Genomic DNA, 21,631 nt, shown 5'->3' on the forward strand with positions numbered 1-21,631 from the left:
TTATCAATGATCTCCCTTCCTAAGATGTGGCTCCCAGAACTCCAAACTCCAGATGTTATTTGACCAGAGCTGTGTATTAAAAGATTGCAGAGAACAGGAGAAGATGGAAAGGAGCAAATGTCCCAATTTTAAAAAGAGCTGAGAATGGAGCCTGCAAATTATACACCAGAGAGCTTGATTTGGACTCCAGGCAACATTCCAGAATGTATTCTTGAATAGATAATTGGAGAATAAGTAGACAGTTAAGTTTTAATCACAAAATCTAACATGACTATCAAAAACATGCTAAATAAATGACATTTACTATTTTTGGTCAAGGTTTAGTTTACCTATGTTAGAGGGGCATTCCACACCCTTCCACCCCAACTAATGTAATTAAGAAAATGCTACATACCTTCACTCTGCTAGTTTATTGAGGTTAGAATGCCTTTTTGATTGAATGGTAGAATCATCAAACACTTAAAGGTATAAATTATGCATACACAATTTCTATAACATCTGTCAAATTCATCAAAGGTGTAAACCAGATACAAATTGAATGAAAGCAGATGATGCCACACAGGAAATGTCTTGTGGCTGGTGAATAGAATAAGGCACTTTCTATGGGGCTTAGACAAAACATCAAACCAATATGGAATCTGGCATTCCAATAGCAGATCAGTCTAGTGGTGGAGCCACTCTAGCCAAGCTTCTTAGAAGAAATTATCTGGAGGAGAGGAGATGGAAAATCTCAATCTTTCCAAGCCATCCTCACCAGAGAAGGCACTGGTGAACTTCAAAAGGTCAGAATATTTGGTCTTTTCCAATATTTGGACATCACTAGCAATGTCCCCTACTTAGTAATGGCTGACCATAGCATCTGCATTGGGAGCTGAAGACACATTAGACTCAATTAAGAAGCACAGCTTCAGAACTCTACAAGGGCACCAACTCTTGGAATTTAGCAGAGAGCTATACAACCAAAGGGGAACCCTCCACAAAGGGAAAAATGGGGTTGTATCCAATGAGGAGCTGTGAGGTATATGGATAATGGCATAGATTACAAATTATTAAATATGCAGGTGATACAAAGTCGGGAGCCATAGCTAACATGTTGGATGACAGAGTCAGAATCCCTCAAAATCCCCACAGTCTAGAATACTGGGCTGAAATTAACAAAATGTAATTGAATGAGGACAAATATGAAGTATTACATTTGGTTTCAAGAAATCAACTTCACATATGCCAGGCAGTAAAGCATAATTAAACAGAAGTTTGTCTGAAAAAAATCTGAGGATTTTAGTGGCCTGAAACTTAGTATGAGTCAGTACTGTGGTATAGTAGCCAAAAAAGCCAGCACTATCATAAGCAACATTAAGAGAGGCATAAACTACCAGCTTAGAGGTTAAAGTCCAATTTTATTCAGCCGTGGTCAGACTCTAAGTAATGTATTCAGTCCTGAGAATCACATTTAAGAAGAGCATTGATGAGCTGGAGAGTGTTGAGAGGAGGAAAGCAGAATAGAGAACGGCTTAGATATCAAGCCATGTGAGAATGAGTCAAAGGAACTGAGGATGTTTAAGGCTGAAGGAGAGTTTGGGGTGGTGTGGGTCCACAGTGACATGATAGCTGTCTTCGAGTATTTGAAGGTCTGTCATGTGGAAGAGGAAGTAGACTTTTATTCTTGGCTCAAGGGGGAGGAGATGGTTGAAAGCTGGAAAGAGGCACATTTAGGCATGATGTAAGGAAGAGCTTCTTACTGATTGAGCTATCTAAAAGCTTAGAGGGCTACTTCAGGAAGCAGTGCATTCCCCCTTTTTGGAGGCCTTTAAGCAAAGACTGGATGACCGTTTGTTAGACACTGTTGGGGGATTTGTGTTCAGATAGAGTTTGAATGAGATGTTCTTTGTTAGTCCTTCCAACCCTGATATTCTTTGATTAGACCATCTCAAAGGTCCTTTCTAGCTTTAAATCAGGTTATCTGGGGAGATCTGTTAGGATCTTAGGGTGATCATGTTGAACATCAATTATGGTGGTTCCCTACCACAGCCATTATTAAAGTCTATGTAGGAGATTGAGCTAAGTGTATTCATGATCTGGTAGTTGTTTTACTGACAAAATCTTTGCTACATGTTTCTTTTGTTGTCATTGGCATGTTTCTGTTAAAAATGGGCTGCATGATTGAACCAGTTTTTTTTTAAACTTTCTTTATTCTTGGGTTGTTGGGTTTTTTTTGGTCTGTGTTTTCTTTTGCAACATGGCTAATATGGATATGTGTTTTGCATGACAATGCATGTATAATCTATATTAAATTGCTTGCCTTCTCAAGGAGGGGGAGGTGGAAAAGGCAGAGAATTTGGAATTAAAAAATTTTAAAAACATTAAAATTTTTTGTTTACATGTAATTGAGAAAAAATTAAATATAAATAAATATGGACTGCACACAGTCTAAGTCTTGCAAAAATGTTTTCTAACAATAGCATAAAAGCTCTGCAGTAATCATGGAGAACTTTATTACCATTTCATCTGACTGTGCAAGAGGAAACAAGTCATTACCGTAGAAATGATCCTCATCAGCTGTGAAACACAACTCTTCCGTACAGGAAAGCACTGGACAAGAGAGGATGTGAACTTTGGTGTGATTGTTTTTTTAGTAAATGGAAATGTTTGACAATCAACATGCTTTTGTGAACCACTCATTTGCAATGAATTTTTTGTTCACAGAGTTTCCCATTAATTTTTTTACTCTCGTACGAATGAGGAATTGGGTGTGTTAGCTGCAGAAGTAGGTTCACTAGGATAACTTTATTCAGTGGGAAAAATTTGATTCTAAAAAAGATGACCCAAAAAAGAAAATGATCCACTTTTTACTTTGTAAAATATGCTTTACTGATGTCTTTTGTTTTTAAGCCAGTCATTTCCTGTTTGCACCCATTCCAGATTGCACCCTTCCATGTGGCAAAGAAAACAAGCAAAAAATCCAAATAAGAGATAATGTCATATAACATGTGCAATATTCTGTCCTTGGAGTCTCTGACTTGTTTCCGTGAAGGAGGAGATTTCATTCAGCATCTGTCTTGTAAGATTTCCACGGATTTTTTCCATTATTCAGAGTTCAACTACTAAACTTTGAGTGATCTGTTCATTAACACTGTTCTGGTCACTATATGTGTGGGGTGTGTGTGTGTGTGTATGTACATACATGTATATGGATATGTGTAGTTTTATTAGTTCTCCTGATTTTACTCTGTATCAATTCATTCAGATCTTTCCCTATTTCTCTAAATTCCTTTTATTCATCATTTCTTAGGGCACAATAATATCATATTACATTTACATACCATCATTTTCAACCATTCATTAATCCATGGTCACCTACTTTTTTTCGGGTTCTTTGCTACCACAAGCAGTATTGCTGTGAATATTTTGGCATATATTAGACCCGTTTTTTCTGCCTTTGACTTCCTTGGGGTATATTAGTATAGTAGTGGGATTACAGGGTCAAAGGGGGTGTAAAATAAATTTATGTTTCTTAATTCCAAATTGAAATCCAGAAGTGATAGACCACTTCCCAGTTCTACCAAGAGTTTCCCAATTATCCCTTCAACAATGACTAGTTGCATCTTTTTTTCACCTTTGCTACTTTGCATGGTGTAAAGTGGACCTTCAAAGTTGTTTGAGCTTTCGTTTCTCTATTATTGATCTGGAGCATTTGTCGTGTGTTCCTTTAGGATTTGTAGTCTTTTTGAAGACTATTCTTCATATCCTTTGACTACTTTGATATTTTCCACTACTATTTCTCTTCTGATTTTGTCTTCATTGATTTTATATGCCCAAAGCTTTTAAATTTTGTGTTATCAAAATTGTCTATTTTATTACTTCATCTCTCCCTTGTTTGGTTAAAAATTCTTCCCCCAACTTAGTCTTTAAAGGTACTTATTTTCCTCTAGTTTGCTTTCTTTTGTGCTTTCTTTATCTTCAGCTCATTATCCATTTTGAGTTTACTGTGGTATGGGGTGTAAGAGGCTATCCTAACTTTGATTTCTGCCAAATTCCCTTCCAGTTTTATCCCAGTTTTTGTCAAAAAAAAAAAAGTTCTTCCCCCTGTAACTAACCCTAACTCCATCCTTATTGGCTTAGCATTAAACATGTAATTTAATAGTAGCTCACACTTATATAGCACTTTAAGGTTTGCAAAGAACTTCATATGTAGATACATCTACATATGTGTGTGTATATATGTGTATGTGTATATATGTATGTATCTATATATACATATATACATGCCATTTGATCCTCACAACAACCCTGTGAGGTAGGCACTATTATCTCCATTTTACAGATGAGGAAACTGAGACTGAAAGACATTAAGTGAGTTGTCCATAGTCTCACAGCTAGTGTCTGATGAAAGATTCAAATTCTGGTTTTCCTGACTCTAAATTAAGCATGCTATCCACCATACTACCTAACTACCACCAATAAGAGTAGTATCATCATTTTTATCATATTGGCATGGACTGACCTTAAGCAGTGAATACTTTTCTAATTATTTGTCTCCCTTTATTTCAGGAAAGATTATTTTGGCATTCAAAGACCTCTATAATCAATCAATCAATCAATTAACATTTATTAGGTGACTACTATGTGCCAGGCACTGTACTAACTACTGTGGATACAAAGAGGCAAAAGACAGCCTCTGCCCTCAAGGAGCTTAGTATCTAATAGGGGAGAGAACGTGCAAATAAATACATACAAACAAACTATATAACCGGGTAGCAGGATAAACAGGAGATAACAGAGAGAAGGCACTAGAATTGAGGTGCTGGCAAAGGCTTCCTGTAGAAGGTGGGATTCTATTTGAGACCCCTACTACCTTTCCAGTGTTCTTAACCCTTACTTCCCACTACATACTCTTTGATCCAGGGAAACAGGTCTCCTTGATGAGCCAAGAACAAGACACTTCATCTCTCAGCTTCAGGTTTTTTCCTGACTGTCCCCCATGCTTGGAAAGTTCTTCCTCCTCATCTCTGCCTCCTAGCTTCTCTGGCTTCTTTTAAATCCCAACTAAAATCACATCTTTTACAGGAAGGCTCTCCCAACTCCTCTTAATTCTGGTGACTTCCCCATTAATTATTTCCTATTTATCCTGTATGTAACTTGTTTGTACATTTTTTGTTTGTTTGTTTGTATACTCTGACTGATTATTAGATTGTGAGCTCCTTGAGGGCAGGGACAGATGGTCTTTTGATTCTTTTTGTATCCAAAATGCTTAGCACAGTGCCTGGTATACAGTAGCTGCTTAAAATATGTTTATTGATTCTGTATTTATATAAACCTCATGTACATCTTGGGAGGTTAACTTATTTATTTGGCAGTTTTTGAATAGAAGAGCTCTTGTTGTTTTTTCCTAGTTTTTGTAAGTAACATATACTTTTTAATTCAAGTTTATAAATCTCATCGTATGGTGAATAACACATCCCTAAACACACATACACTCACTGACACAACTATGCCTACACAACACATGTTATAATTGGAGCTCTTTCTGCTTAAGACAAAAGTTATCTTATGGATGTCATCTGTTCTTTTTTCCCCCCTGCTCACTACTTGACTTTTTAAAAAAAATCATTATTTATTTAACGTTCTTTTCTTTTTTAATTGAGTTCTAAATTCTCTCAGTCCCTCCTACCTTTCCCCACTCACTGAGAAGGCAAACAAAATGATATCAATTATACATGTGAAATCATGCAAAACATTTCCATATTAGCCATTATCCCCCACCAAAAAAAAAAAAGGCAAAAAAAAAGAAATTGGGAAAATTATACTTCAATTTGCACTGAGTTCACCAGTTCTCTCTCTGGAGATGGAGAGCATTTTTTCATCGAGTCCTTTGGAATTGTCTTGGATCATTGTATTGATTAGAGTAGTCAGATCATTCATGGTTGATCATCATTATCTTACTGTGCACAATAATCTCCTAGTTTTTCTCACTTCATTTTGCATCAGTTCACATAGGTCTTGTCTTTTTTTTCTGAAACCACTCTCCTTCATCATTTCTTATAGCACAATAATACTCCATCATAATCATGCTGCAACTTGTTCAACCACTCCCCAATTGATGAGCATCCCCTGGATTTCCAATTCTTTGCCGCCACAAAAAGGGCTGGTATAATTTTTTTGTACATGTAGGTCCTTTTTCTTTTCATCTCTTTGGAGTATAAACCTAGTAGTCGTATTACTGGGTCCAAGGTATGCACAGTTCTATAGCTCTTTGGGTATATTTCCAAATTTTCATCTGTACTTTTGTTAGTGGGAGTGATAAGATGACCCAGGTTCAATATTCATCACTTAAGAAAATGTTCACAAAAACTTAATGTTCGTGACTGCCTTTAACCCTTTCCATCCTGTATTCTGTCCCAAGTAATGGAATCTTCTTGAGGGCCAATACAATTTTGTTTTTATGTTTGTATCTACAGTTAAATTGGAAAAGAGAAAGAGAAAGGGAAATTGGAGAGAATGAAGAGAAAAGGATGATAAGTTCATAGGTTTATAGCTGGAAGGGACCTTAGAAGACCCTTGTTTTACAGTTGAGAAAACTGAGGCACTAAAAGTTCAACTGACTTACCCAGGGTCACAAAGCTAGTAAGTTTCTGAAGCAGGTTTTGAACTCAAGTCTTCCAAGTCAAGTCTAGAATCCTATCCACCATGCTATGCTGCCCATCAAAAATCGGTTGTGTTGGGCAGGGATCAAACCTGGGCCAACAGCTTGAAAGGCATCTATGCTTATCACTCTTCCACCAACCCAGTTAAGGGAAATAATATAGAAATATAGAGTGAGGAAGGAACACATGCACACACACACATATTTTATAGTGAAAAGAGCTCTGAACTATGAATCAGAAGACGAGTTCAAATTTAGGCTCGAGAGAGAGAACTAGCCATATGATGGTGGACAAGTCAAGCACTCCCGGTCTCATTGGTATCATCTATAAATTAAATGGATGGTCTAGATAATGTCCAAGGTCTCTTTCATTGTTAAGAATCTATAATGTGACTAGTGAAGTCCCATGGATAAGGCAATAAAAACCTTCATTTAAAAAGAGGAAAGTATTTGTAAGGCCAAAAGTTCATCAAAGGAAGGTGGAAGAAAAGCCACTCATGGATATTGCTGTGTCCCAGGAAGGCTTAAGGAAAGAGCACCCTGGGGACTGGGGCCAGGACTTGGGGGAAGGGCTAACAGTGATTAGGAAGACAGACCAGACTTCTGGAGCTGAATCAATCAAGGCGGAGGGGGTAGGAGGACAAACTCCAGCTGGCAACAAGACTCGGTTGCCGAGATCACTTTAGAGTCCATCCAGAAAGCTTTTCATCTAAGTCCAGGAACCAGTCCCAGTAACCTTCAGGGCAGTAACTTGCTACACCTGATAAACTCTGGAAACTGGCTGTTCATGTTGTTACGGCTCTTCAAGTCAATATGGATGAATGGCAGTGGCATCTGTGGATAGTTCTCTAGATGAGGATTTCAGGAGTGGGAATGACCAGCCAAGATTGTCAGGTGCTAATCAGAAGGAAAGGGATTACCCAGAAACCATGCATAAAGGACCACAGCTCGAGGGAACGCAGTAACTGACCTGAGGGGTGAACTATTGTGTGGAACTAAGGAGAAAAATTAGGCACATATGCTAAGCCAGAGAAGGGTGAATTCTGAGCCCAAACTGCATACCTGCACATTGCATGCCATCATGTAGTCTGCACACCAAAATTCCTTACACTGTAGCAAAGTAGATTGTGTGGTTGAAATGGCCTGCTGAGAACATTGTGATTTGTTTTTTATTTTTGTTTCGTTCTGAGATTTGGCCTCCTTATCTTGCCCAGGCTGAAAGTTCAATAGCCATTTATGAACCAGGCCTCACCAGTGATTGACAGAGAAGCTTTGACCTGCTCTGTTTCTACCCTGGGCTGATTCACCTCTCCTTAAGCAGCCTGGTTGTCCCCTGTTTCTGGGGGCGAAGCTTGGTGTAGTTACCCAGATGGCTTTAGCCCACTGCTATTCACAGCTCCCAGAGTCACATAATCCACCAACATCAGCCTCCTCAAATCAGAAATTACTGGACTGTGCCACCATATTTAGTGAATAATGTGGCATGGATGGCTTATTGTGGAGAAGGATATGGAAACATAATGTGGGGCTACACTGTAGTACTAACATTTACATTGAAAATGGATAATGCAATTAACGACTTGGGGTAGGGATGTTTAAGTGACCAAAGGTGAACTTGGGGAACTTAGTATTTAAAAGGGTTTTGGAATGGGTTTTGTAACACGTGTTAAAAGCAGTTTATAAGTATATGCACACACACACACACACATCATTCAGTTCTAATTCTATGTCATATAGATATGGGAGCTATTTTCCCTCAGTTGAGTATGTGTATATATGTGTGTGTGTGTGTGTGTGTGTGTGTGTGTGTGTGTGTGAGAGAGAGAGAGAGAGAGAGAGAGAGAGAGAGAGAGAGAAAGAGAGAGACCCCTTCCCTCCCACCCAGTCCATCTTTTGCTAACTGTGAATCATGGTCAATGATTAGCAAATTCTACATGAGAATTTGTAAAATTATTTTTAAAGAGCTTTGGCTACTACATAGCCCCTGTCCTAAAAGCTACGTCAGAGGCAAAATACTCTAAAAAGACACCAAATCCAAGGTGGAGGGAATGTTGTAGTGGAATGTTGGTTATCTAGATTACATGTGATTCTCCTGCTACCTGTAGAGTGGAATGACAAAACCTTGAGTCTACAAGCAGTTCCTGGCTAGTATTGCCAGAAAGTGATCTTCTCCACCTTATCAGACCGATTAATCAAATAATTTTAACCTATTAAGCTACTATTATTCTAGTTTTCCACCCCAGAAAAGGAATCTGTTCTTGAGCTTAAATATCTGTCACTTTGCTGCATTTGGAGTTTATTCTTGAAAGCCTGCATTTAATGTTAAAGATTTCTAGGTAAAGAAAAAGTATGAAAATCAGTTATTTGGTCATCATGATCATAACTCAAAAAAAGGATTAGAGTTACCTGGCACATTGTATATATGTTTGGAAATCTTTAAATCAGTGAGTTGATCCTTGCACAAAATATACATATATTTTGGCAAAAATACTTTTTTCCCCTAAAATGATTGTTTCTCTGTGATTGTAACAAAATAATTTTATAGATTTAAACTAAATAACATACATATAGGGCAGCTAAGTGGTACAGTGGATGGTGTGCCAAGCCTAAAGTCAAGAAGACTCATCTTCCTGAGTTCAAATCTAGCCTCAGACACTTACTAGGTGTGTGACCCTGGGCAAATCACTTAATCCTGTCTGTCTCACTTTCCTTATCTGTAAAATAATCTGGAGAAGAAAATGGCAAACCACTCCAGTATCTTTGCCAAGAAAACCCCAAATGGGGTCACAAAGACTTAAATATAAATGAAGTGAGTGAACAACAATAAATAATACATGCATATTCAAACATAAACCAACAAACCACAGACAAAAAGGCCTGAATATCAAAATGCATTACATGAGGGTGGCACAGCAGAGAGAGCATCAGCCTGGGAGTCAGAAAACCTGGATTCCAATCCTGATTCTGCTCCTTCTTAGCTCTGTGACCTCAACCTCTCTGGACGAATGTTCTTATCTATAAAATGATGTGGCATGGAGGTGGAGGGAGAGGACTGGGTATTAGACTTAGTAATTTCTAAGCTTCCTTCCAGCTCCAGTAGCAATTGGATCTGGAGTCAGAGAATCTGTGTTCAAATCCCAGTTCTACCACTGACTGACTTCTTTCTCACCTGCAAGAGGAGAGAGGTGGCCTGGATGAAGCAATCTCCAACATCCCTTCCAACTCTGTATCTATGCTTCAAAAGAAGAGAAGGAAAGAGATGTTAGCCATTTTTTCTTGCTTCTGAGATGCTAGGCTTTTCTTTTCACCCTGGTGATGTTTAATCAAACAGATCCTGTAACTTCTTGTTATGCCTATTTGAGTCTTACTTAAAATAAATTTTAAAAACCTAGCTCAGCTTATCCTTCAGGAAATGTATGTTTATATTAGGAGCCAAAGCTCTTTAAAGTACTTTGAAAATGATTGTTTTGGGGCATTTGATAGTTGCAAGAAACTATCAAAAATACACACACACACACACACACACAGAGTACCAGAAATGAGAAGAGATGACTGAACATTTTTCCCAACCAGGATTCCTTTTCTTGCTCTCCATAGCAAAGCCTTTAAGATTTATTAACTAAGCTGAAATATCTCCCTTAAGCCCACTTTATTCATTTGAAGTTGTATGAAATTCACATAAAACTCTGTTCACTAAAAAAAAAAAATCCTACTGGGTGCCCACCATATGTCCATGCTTATGCAAAAGAAACAAGGTGTAATCCTTGTTCTTGGGGAGGGCATGATCTAGTCGGGGATATGAAATAAAACGAGATAGAATAATTAGTGAGAGGGACAATATTGTAACAAGAGGCAGATGGTGGTGACTGGTAGAGACAGGGTTCAAACTCATAGTCTTTAATTCCGAATCTAAAACTCTATGATCCTATGAAAGTGCCCAAAGCATATGGTTCAGGGTATAAGTGCTTTGGGAATTTGGTAATGGGAAGATCAGGGAAGTCTGTCTTAATAGGGGAAGGGTTTTTGAAGAAGGTGAAAGTTGCTTTTGTACCTGGGAAGACTGATGTCAAGCACTCTAGACAACAGGGAGCAATATCACCAAAGCCATGCTGCATTTTTTCCCATGCTCCTGAACTCCTCCCTTATATTCACCCTATTTATCTGATCTCTTGTTGGATCCTATCATTTCTACTTTCACAACACCTCTCATACATAACTCCTTCTCTTCACTCATACAACCCCTACCCTACAATAAGTCCTGGTCACCCCTTGCCCAGACTGTTGTGACAGCCTGCCAGAGATGATATGTGGCTTCTTTCAACTGACACTTTGTCTTCCGTGTTCAGATATTCTGGGTAGCTTTCTTGTATTATTTCCTGCATTATAGTGTTCAAGTTTTTTTATTTGTCATCTTCCTCTGGATAATCTATGATCCCTCAGTTGTCTCTATACGTCCTTTCTTCAATGTCAACATGTTTTGCTTGTACAGATCATGAGTTGTTTTAATATAATTTCTTTTTGCTTCTCTTCTTCCAGATTGTCCTTTACTTCTGTGTATTCATATTCCCAATTAGTTGTTAAATCTCTTATTTCTCTAGAGACACTCACCATCATGGATTCAAGTTTTTCTATTCTGCAACATATTTACACTGTGCGACCCATAAATTTTGTTTTCATGATTTTTATTTCTCTCTTGAACCATTTGGGACCATTTTGCTATGGTTCCATGGTCTCCTGAGGATCCGTAGACTCCTGTACCTCATCTAGTGTTGATTCATTTTCCTTTGTCTTACAAAATTTTTTTTTCAGAGAAGTCTGGATTCTTTTAGATGTTTTGTAGGCCATCCTTCTTTCTGTAACTAGTATCTTCAATGTTGATTACCTACTTGTGGTCAAGGTTTTTAACTGAGTTTTCTTCCTTCTGAGATATTTGGTAAATTGTCCTTTTTTTGCTCACATTCTAACTCTTTCCCCTTTGATGGTGAATCTCCAGAGTTGGTCCTCAAAGCTTTCTCAGCCCCCTCCCTTTCCTTCAGGCTTTGTACTGTAGTTCTCTCCCAAAACTCTGATGTTTAGCCCCAGTTCCCTTTATTCTTTAATTCTCTGGTCAATCAGTGCTGTAGTAGAGCTGCACTTCCACTTCACTACTCCTTAGCCAGAGTAGGGTTGGGTGTAGGCAGAATTGAGTTCTGGTCTTTGTTGTCACAGATTGGTGGCATGAAGGCAGGGGCAGAGAATGCCCCAAAACAATCATTTGCTGTCAGAAACTACAGCAGTAGCCAGAAAATTGATCTCAGAGCTCAAGCTTGTGGGTCCTATTGTATTACCCTGCCAGAGCTTGGGGGGCAGGTGAGGGAGGAGCTGCTGAGTGAGCCTGTTAGGGATTAGAGATGAGGTTGTTACCTCATTAGACTTCTTGGTCTCTTGGCTGGCAAAGACAATTGTAATTATTTACCCCAATCCCTTCTCCACTCATCTGCCACAGTGATTTTCCCAAAGCGCAGGTATGAGTTACTTCTCCTCCACCCCAATTCCAATCTTTTAACTTCAGTAGTTCCTGATTTCTTCAAGGATCCAACATAAACTCTTCTTCTTGGCATTTAGAGCCCTTTACAACCTAGTCCCTTGCTATCTTGGCAGTGTTCTTACATTACTCCCTTCCATACATTCTACAATGCAGCTGTACTGGTCTACATATCACATGTAACACTCCAACTTCTGATGCACTTTGTTTGCATAGACAATCCCAAATGAATGTAATGCCCTACTCCATCAGCTCTCTGCTTCTTGCCTTCTCTGGCTTCCTTTATGACTCAGCTCAAATTCCAACTTTCTTTAGGATGTGTGTTTCCCTCCCCTGTTCCTACAACCAGTTTTTACCTTCCATCTCTCTCTCCCCCACCCATATATACATGTTATCTATATTTTTAGAGACCATGTGTATGCACGTATATGTAAATATACACATATGTATTATATATGAACATGTGTGTACACACATACATTTATATGTATACATAAATACATACATATATGTGTGTGCATGTAGATGTGTGTGTGTGTGTATCCTAAATACATAGTTGTTTGTACATCATCTCCCCTAATTAGAACGTGAACTCCTGGAGTTCAGGGAAAGGATTTTTGCCTTTCTTTGTATCCTGGGTGCTTGGCATATAGTAAAGTCAGTCCTTCCTTAATAAAAGCGTGTTGAGTGATTGACATGTTCAATTTTTGAAATCCCAGTGCTGCTATAACCTAACACATGCATTCCTAAAAATTACCACACTGTGCAAAGTCATACAAAAACCACAGGGATTAGGGAGACAATGGGGTCAGGGCACAATTCTCACCATCGACATTTCTTTTATTTCTACAACATTGTCTCTGATGTGGATTCCTTTATACCAGTTGCTTGGGAGACATCACATGTTCATTCTTTCTTTCAAAACTTTATCATTTCAAGCTTCTCCTCAAGACTGTAAGCTTTCCTTTGGCCTGCGCTGCTTGACATTTTTGAAGCAGGATGCTTAGATATGTTTGGGATAGTGAATGAGTGGGTTGTTGTGGACAAGAAAAGTTCACAAATGCAAAAAAAAAAAACCTTAGTAAAAACAGCCTTGCAGATAATACATGCAGTTAACTCAGGCAGTTGGTAGATGTTGAAGGGGTGTGTGTGTACATTTTGTGTATTCCTACGCGGCTCAGTTCAGTTGGTATAATTTTCTACATTCATTTAGTGTTTCTCTTGGATGGAACCACATAAGCCAATGCAAAATTTGCATTAGACTCAAATTGTTCCCTAATATATCAATCTCACTGGAACAAATTCACATTTACAAAACAAGTGTTATACCAGAACTGCCTGTGTGGGGGTGTCTCATATGTGTATAATTGCCATTTGTGCTATTGGTTGTTTGTGTTATTTGGTTGTCTAGTACAGTCTGAGTGGCCCCCAGGGAATGCTATTAACTATAAGAGAAAAATGTGCTAATTAAATGCTCACTATATTTATGAAGTGGTCTCTGTGATTCTTTTTTTCCCACATGATTCAGCACTGCATACAGGAATTTTGTATTAAAAGGCCCTAAGTCCCACTCCTAGGCATTGCCATGATGTGGAGTGACCCTTGAGAGTCAAAGCCAGAATGTAAGGTCTAGGGAGTCCTACCAAAATAGAAAGGCTTTCAGCATAGGTTTGGTGACTAACTGTATCACTTTTGGCTCAAGGGATTCTATCCTTAATCTTTTGAGGGGTTGGACCCCAATGGAGCAGGTCAGACTTTTCACTCTCTGGTTCTGACTCTACCACCCAAAGTAACTCCAGGGAAGTATATAAAGGAAAACTTATGTATGATTCATGTTTAGGTATTTCCTATATGGAGATAACACGGTCCTGTCTATGGACAGCAGGTAAAAGAGAGCAGTTTATTTCCTTTATCATAGAAACTCCATAAGATGCAAGTGCATGAGCAAATACAGAAAATAAACCTCTCAAGTGGTGCATTACACTCACTATACTCCTCTCAGAAGGTAAAAACAATTTTGTGGAACGACTGAAGAGATCATTCTCATTCTTCTCAGAACTGACTTACCTTAACAATTCATAAGGTCTAGGCAAGAAAAGGCAGAAACTCAGGCACCCCTAGACAAACATTTCTCCCATTGCCACACATTTGTACCACAAATTCTCATTGCCCTTCTTTCTCTTGGGAAATGTCCCAAGAACAGAAAGAATATGTAAAGAGAGAGAGGTCCAAACTAGAAGAACAGCATGATTTATGCTCAGCTCTTCTATACTACAGAAAGAAGCGGCCTCTCTACTAGGATTCCATTCTCCTGGGTCAGCCAGCTCCAGTCACTGGGGACAGGTCAGGGGTACTCACTCTGGCATCCCAGAATGGTGCATGACCCTCCATAAGGCACCAAGGTCACATGTCCAGCTCTGTGGGTGGTGCCTTAGCAAGATAATCAAGGATTCCCCCGATTACTTCTGCCACGATCTGAAGACCAGCAGGAATGGGTTACCAGCATGCTGGCCACAGAGTGATGACATTTTTTACCACAATACCTTTATTTGTTGTTGTTGTACAGGTTTATTTTACTTTGTTCTAAAAAGCTTTATCGATACTTTCTGTTTTTATACAACAGTCGTTTCTTATATGCCATCCACTGTCATTGAACTCTTCCTTGTAACAAAGAAAAAAATTTAAGCAAAACCTGTTGACCCAGCAGTTGCATCTGTGGACATATGCAATACCCTAGCTACCACAATAGTCTCCCTCCTCTCCACAGACAGGAGGAAAAATAGGTTTCATCATCTAATCTTCTAGATCAAGACTTGTCATTGCCAGTGTTCAGAGATTGGCCACCTTTCAGTGTTTTTTGTTTACGTGACTATAGTTATTCTGTGTGTTATTCTCCTGGTTCTGCACAATTCACCATATGTTAATTTGCACAAATATGGCCCTGCTTCTCTGAATGCCCCATACTTGTCATTTCTTATGGTAGAATTAATATTCCACTAATTTATGTACCACAATCTGGTCAGCTCTTCTCCAATCAATGGAAACCCACTTTGTTTCTAGATTCTCTGCTACCACAAAACAGTGGCCATAGCCACTCTTGAAGGACATTTGTTAGGACAAAGGAGTTATGATTTACATCAAAAGAGAATATGGCAACTTTGAAGGATTTACAGATTCTTGGAGGACTGAAGTAAAGGACCCCAGAAATGGCTTGGGATATATAAAAATAAATGTATCATTTGGGGAGAGACCTAGAAAAAAGCTGGGCATCTGCAATTGGAGCAGTGTTCTCAAGTATGATTACCACCTACCTGGGATGAGGGATGGAGTAGTCTGTCTTATTGATGGTATTAGACAAGGTATCAAGGACAGGCATATTATCTGGAATCATGGAGCCTTTTTTTCATGCAAAACTCCCTGGTCTTTAAGAACAAGGGTAGACCAAGCCCATGATCTTGATACTAATGGCATATTTCCATAGTGAACTCAAGGTTTGTTTTTAAAAAAAAAAATACCACCACAACCTAGCAAACCAAATTAGCATCCCTTCTTCTTGGTCTACCAATTCTATTGCTGGTACTCAACCTGTCTTTCTAATGGCCTTTTCAGGTTTATCCTAACAAAGCTACTTTAAGAGAATCCTAGTGCCAACCCAGAGAATCACAGTACCAACAGGTTTAACATTTTACAGATCTCATACCTCATATCTTTTCTAAATGGTATTTTCAAAGCTGCATTAGATCCTTGGTGTATTCTAGTTTTACTGTGATCTAGAATTGGTGTGAAGCAGTTTTGTCTTAGATTTTTTCCAAGGGGGGTTTCATTACCAATGTACCAAAAAAAAAAAAACCCAAAATGAAGTAATCTCACATGTATCCATGGAATGGGTACTAAGATCAATATTATATATAGTCTCCAGCATATTAGGTATCTTATCCAACATTGCAAAGAGAGTTGTTACTATTTTAATCTATTCTCTTAAACTTTATATTGGAGAGGAAGATGAAGGATGCGGTTTGGTTTAAATTTCTAGATTTTTCAGTGGAAAGTTGCAGGCTTTTAATCAGATACCTGAATGTTAGCCGGTCCCATAATGCCTGAAGAATTTGGGACAGGATTAAAGAAAGCTATGCCAAAAGACCTAGAAAATCAAATCTGTCTAGACCAAAAAGAATATTTCAGAACTCTGCAAATTCCACGACCTCATTCATGGCTTGCCTATCCCAAGATAGTTCAGCAGATTTGTAAAAATCTTCAAAAGGAAAATATTTAACATTCAAATTGATTTTCTTTTTGAACCTGAAATCCAAAGAACAACAGTAATTAAAATAGACAAAATTTTGAGAGAAGAGTGATTTTGCTCCTTTATGATATTAATTATTACTCAATGAGCATTTTTGGCTCTTCTATCTGAGCTTAAGTATTAAGTTTCAAAATAAGATTGACAGAGAAAAGGCATCTACAAGGAAATTACCACAGGGACTGGATTGTGGATCAGTCAACAGCAAGTGGCAATGTATTCTGGAGATTTTTTGTTATTTTTTTTTAAATACCATCATTCCTATAAGATGAAGGAAACCCAGAGCTCTATGCAGCTTGAAAGTTTCTAAGCTGAACTTTTGAGACCCTCCACAGTGACTCTAGTTGGGGAGCTCCAGTTACCACCCAGCAACAAAACTTGGCATAAATATGCCTGTCTTGAAAGCGGCTCGTCCAGAAGCATCGAATTCCTGCAGTACTGTATTTCCTGTTGTTCTGGAGCTCATGTTGCCAGCAGAGATATAAATCAAGGCCTCTATGTGTCATGCTTTCCTTTGAAGGAGTGGCTGGGTTCTTAACTAATTACTAGGCAAATGGAACAATTACTTTCAAAAGCAGATCTGTAAAATGTTAAACCTGTTGGTGCTGTGATTCTCATGGGTGGCACTAGGATTCTCTTAAAGTAGCTTTGTTAGGATAAACCTGAAAAGGTCATCAGAAAGACAGGGTGAGTACCAGCAATAGAATTGGTAGACTGAGAAGAAGGGATGCTAATTTGGTTTGCTAGGTCATGGTAGTATTTTTTTTAAAACAAACCTTGAGTTCACTATGGAAATATACCATTAGTATCAAGATCATGGGCTTGGTCCACCCTTATTCTTAAATACCAGGGAATTTTGCATGGAAAAAAGTCTCCATGGCTCCAGATAATATGCCTATCTCTGATGACAACTCCAAAAAATTCAAGTTTCATTTAGGAAGTCCAACATAAACTTGTCACCATAACTGGAAAAAAACAGCTCAGCACTCATGTCCTATTCATGCTTGGTTATCAGCATTACCGTGCTTGTCAGTGATGGAGAATGTATCCTTCTCAGTATTTTGAAGTGAACAGGCACACTAGCTTATGGAAAACTGAATAGACACTTCATTATTTAAGTCAGTCATTAAATTAAATTAAATGGGAGCATTTGCTTATGCAGATTCTTTAGTGGAATGCACAGAAGACATTCAACATATATAAGAAGAGAATATTAGCGCCTAATATATTTGGAACAAAGCTTATTTTTCCCAATTTTCAACACACTGTGTGTCCTGAGGATGGAGACTGCCCATTATTAATAGCTCTTGAGACATAATAAGAACCCAATAAATATTAACTGATGAAATCAAAAGGACATCCAGCCTGCCCTTTCAACACCACATCTCTCTCATGTTGCAGCTTGCCCTCCCAAACTGGCCTGGCTTATGATGGCAGGCAAAGGTACTCATTTGAATTAGTACACATCTATTTTTCTAAACATCCTTCTGTAATTTTTGTAGTGGCCAGAACAAAGATTTCCTTAGAACAGTTTATTTTCATAAGGTTAAAGAGGGACCTTAGAGGCCATTTATTCTAACTCCCACATTTTACAAATAAAGAAACTGAAGCCCAGAGAGGTTAAGTCAATTGTTAAAGGTCACAGAGGTTAGTCAATAGCAGAGGCAGGATTTGAACCCAAGTCCTGAGACTTTAAGTTCAGCAACACTTTTCATTGTACTGCAGTCTCCAAAAGAATGCATCGTACCTATTTCCAGATAGAATCCAAATGGTTAACTAATGAGAATGGAAAAACTGTATTACTCCAAATTCTCCTACAACTAAAGCCTAGGTTTTTTCTCAGAGGGTAAATAGTAAAACTATTGCTAACCAATCAATAAGCACTTATTAGGCATCTACTCTATGCCAGGTACTGTGCTAAGCACTGGGAGATATGAGAAGAGGCAAAAGATAGCCCCTGACCTCAAGGTGCTTATAACTCAACTGAGGAGACAAAATGCAAACAAATATTAAAACAATTTTATGCCTATTTTAAAAAAATGAATCTTTCACATTTCATTTTTAAAGGAAGTAAATGATTGCAGAAAAGGAAAGCATTTCCTCCATTGTTAAGGCCATTTTTTCTTTGACATCTTTCGATCAAGTTCTGTCCATCATTGCCTCCCTGTGGCATGGAGGAGATGCTGAATTCTCAAAGGGTAGTACAAGCACCTGCAGGTCTTTCTAAGCTGTAAAGACATCAAATGCCAAGTTTCTGATGGCATCTGTCTGCCCTCTGACTCTGTGCCTTAGTGAGTTAGGAGAGACTCACTACAAGATACCTGGTTACCACATGGTGCCTGTTTTGGCTACAACAACTCATAAAACTATTCAAGTGGGAACTGATCTCTTGAAGTCTTAAACAACAGATGGCAGTATGTTATCATGGTGAGAACGTTGGCTTTGAAGGCCAAAGACCTGGGTTCAAATCCTACCTCTGCTACTTAGTACACGTATTATCTAAAATTTTTGTGTCTCTCCTGTTCCCCCGCCCCCCAATAGTAGGTTCTTAATAAAGTCTTTTTTTGGGCAGCTAGGTGGCAACCAAGCACTGGCCTTGGAACCAGGAAGACATCTTCCTGAATTCAAATTTGGCCTCCAGACACTTACTGTGTCTTACAGTGTGACCCTTTGCAAGTCACTTCACCCTGTTTGCCTCAGTTTCTCATCTATACAATGAGCCAGAGAAGGAAATGCCCAGCCACTCCAGTATCTTTGCCAACAAAACCCCAAAATGGGGTCATAAAGAGTTGGACATGACTGAAACAACTGAGCAGCGGCAACAGAAGTCTTATTTTTTTGTATTATATTACAGAAAGAGAGCTTATTCTTTCCCTCTGGTTACTTATGCAAGTTCTAGCTCTGGTGGGTGGTCTGTGAACAGAATAAAACACACAGTAATTACTCTGGTTTTATTGGCTGCTGTCTTAGGAGGCAGCAGCCACAATGAGCAAGGCATTTCTCAACTTTATGAGAGGTACTGGATTTATCCATCACCAGCATTCACAACCTGAGGCTGGTAAAAAAACTTAACTCTCCAAAAAAGCCATGTGTGGCCACCTGTGCTTCTAAATGGGCATTTCTATGGTACTTCATGCCATTTCAATTAGAGTCTTTCTAAAACATCAATCAGGAAAACAACCCATCTGAGTAACCATCGGAGTTTCTTTCTACACCTACCCTGAATTTCCCACTTGGGATTTATGACTGCCAATAGCTCTTACCCTTGAGCGCCTTATAACAGTCTGCTGAGCACTGACTAGCACTGAAACTTTCCAAAAGAGGGTGAAAAAAGCCTTTCTTGGATGAGGAGATTGTATCAAATATAAAGACAGACTTCTTTGTGATTCATGTACTTGACTGTGCCTAACCACCTTTGTCTACTCAACCCCTGACCTTCTCTTAATTGATTTATAGTCAATAAATCCTTGAGACCAGAACAGAAATTTGAGAGGGTTCCTTCCCTCTGGTAAGTTTAATTTTGACTTAGGAGCTGTATCATAGACATTCAGAGCTAGCTAGCGTCCTTTGTAGAACAAGGAAAGAAATTTCCCATTTGTTTACAGTCAGTAACAAAAGACGTGACTCCGTTATAAGGGGGGGAAAGCTGTCAAGTCTGGGCTGTCCTTTCTTTCTCTTAGAAATGCTAATCATATTAAATACATATATGGACGATATTCCAACTACTTCCATCCTGTCCCATCTTGTTAATTTCCTTTTCCCTGTTAGTGACTTTTTGGGGGCACCATGTGATGCCTTTTCCACTATTGGAAACAATTACAGAAGTGATGGTTAGGAGGACCAGAGGGCAAGCAGCTTAGGCTTGTAACATTTAACTTGCAGTTTGCTGAGCGTGTAACTCAATATCCCTGTGCTGTTTGGGTTTTTCTGTTTCTCTCTCTCCCATCTATAAACTACTCACCTTTCAGAAAGGACTAATGGACATGAGACATAAGATGTGTGCCATGTTAGCATTTTTTTTAAAAAAGGGTCCCCTGGAAATAGTGGTTTTTTTGTATTTAAGAAACCAAATATGCTAGTGCTGAAGAAAAAATATATGAGACACGTAATAAATCATGCCTGTCCTTTAAGAGACATGTTAAATTAGCATGGCATAGGTGATACCTTGTGCATAAACACTGCAATCAATATGCATATATATTCTGTATGTGGTAATAACAACAACAGCTAACATTTATAAAGCACTTACTCTGTCCCAGACACCATGCTAAGCGCATAACGATTATTATCTCATTTGATCCTGGGGATTAATTGAAGTGTTTGCTCTGTCTGTGCCCAGGTACTGGGGATATAAAGATAAAATAGAAACCACTTCTGCCCTAAAGCAGCTTGTTTACTTACATTTACTAGGGTCAGACAACCTGTACAAATGTACTTATATATGAAATAGATACAAGGCAATTTGGGACATGGGGAAAGCCTCGTGGAGGAGGTGGCATTTAAGGTGAACTTTGAGGGAAACTGGAGAGTCTAGAAGGTGAAGGAGAGAAGAGAACCCATTCCGAACTTGAGGTTAGGATTAGGGTTAGGGTTAGGACAATCTATGTAAAAGGGCAAGAACGGATGGAAAGGTGGCGGAAAGCAGGAAGGGTAATGTGGCTGTGTTAGAGAATGCACAGAGGGGGGTGTGATCCAATGCACAAAGAAATATTACTTCCCCGTAAACTGATCATATCAGCTACCATATCTAGACAGACTCTTCATATGGCTTTAGTTTACCTATGGAAAATACCATATTTAGGTCCCAACAGCAAATTTAGAAACCTGGTAAATGGTTGGAAGGCATTTCAGCGTGATGACTGGTTGTCCTCTCAACTAAGCTACTTACTCCCTTGTGACCTAGATGGGCAAGTCAGAAACAACAAGTTTCAGGGTTGGAAGGGACGTCAGCAGCCATCTATCCCAGCCTATATCTGAGAGATCTCTCTGGGTCACACTGGAAGAGTGGTCATACTCCAGTGATGGAGGGGGAACCAACCACTGTACCTCCCGAGGCAAACAATTCCACCCCTCTACCCCGGGCCTCAGTTTGCTCATCTGTGAAATGACATCCTAGAATTAGCACGAGAAAGGACCTTAAAGGTTACCTAGTCCAACCTCCACCATC

General features: G+C 38.9%; 1 protein-coding gene and 1 long non-coding RNA gene across 6 annotated transcripts in view; one reads left to right on the forward strand and one right to left on the reverse strand.

The window, feature by feature from the left end:
• The window catches only part of FAM124B (family with sequence similarity 124 member B), a 50,633-nt gene that overhangs the window by 6,258 nt on the left and 22,744 nt on the right, over positions 1-21,631 (forward strand). The gene's annotated exons all lie outside the window — the stretch shown is intronic.
• The window catches only part of LOC110200255 (uncharacterized), a 129,891-nt gene that overhangs the window by 862 nt on the left and 107,398 nt on the right, over positions 1-21,631 (reverse strand). The window lies entirely within an intron of this gene.

The sequence above is a fragment of the Phascolarctos cinereus genome, unplaced genomic scaffold (genome assembly GCF_003287225.1).
Source record: "Phascolarctos cinereus isolate Bilbo 61053 unplaced genomic scaffold, phaCin_HiC Scaffold_7;HRSCAF=346, whole genome shotgun sequence".
NCBI classification, from domain to species: Eukaryota; Metazoa; Chordata; class Mammalia; order Diprotodontia; family Phascolarctidae; genus Phascolarctos; species Phascolarctos cinereus.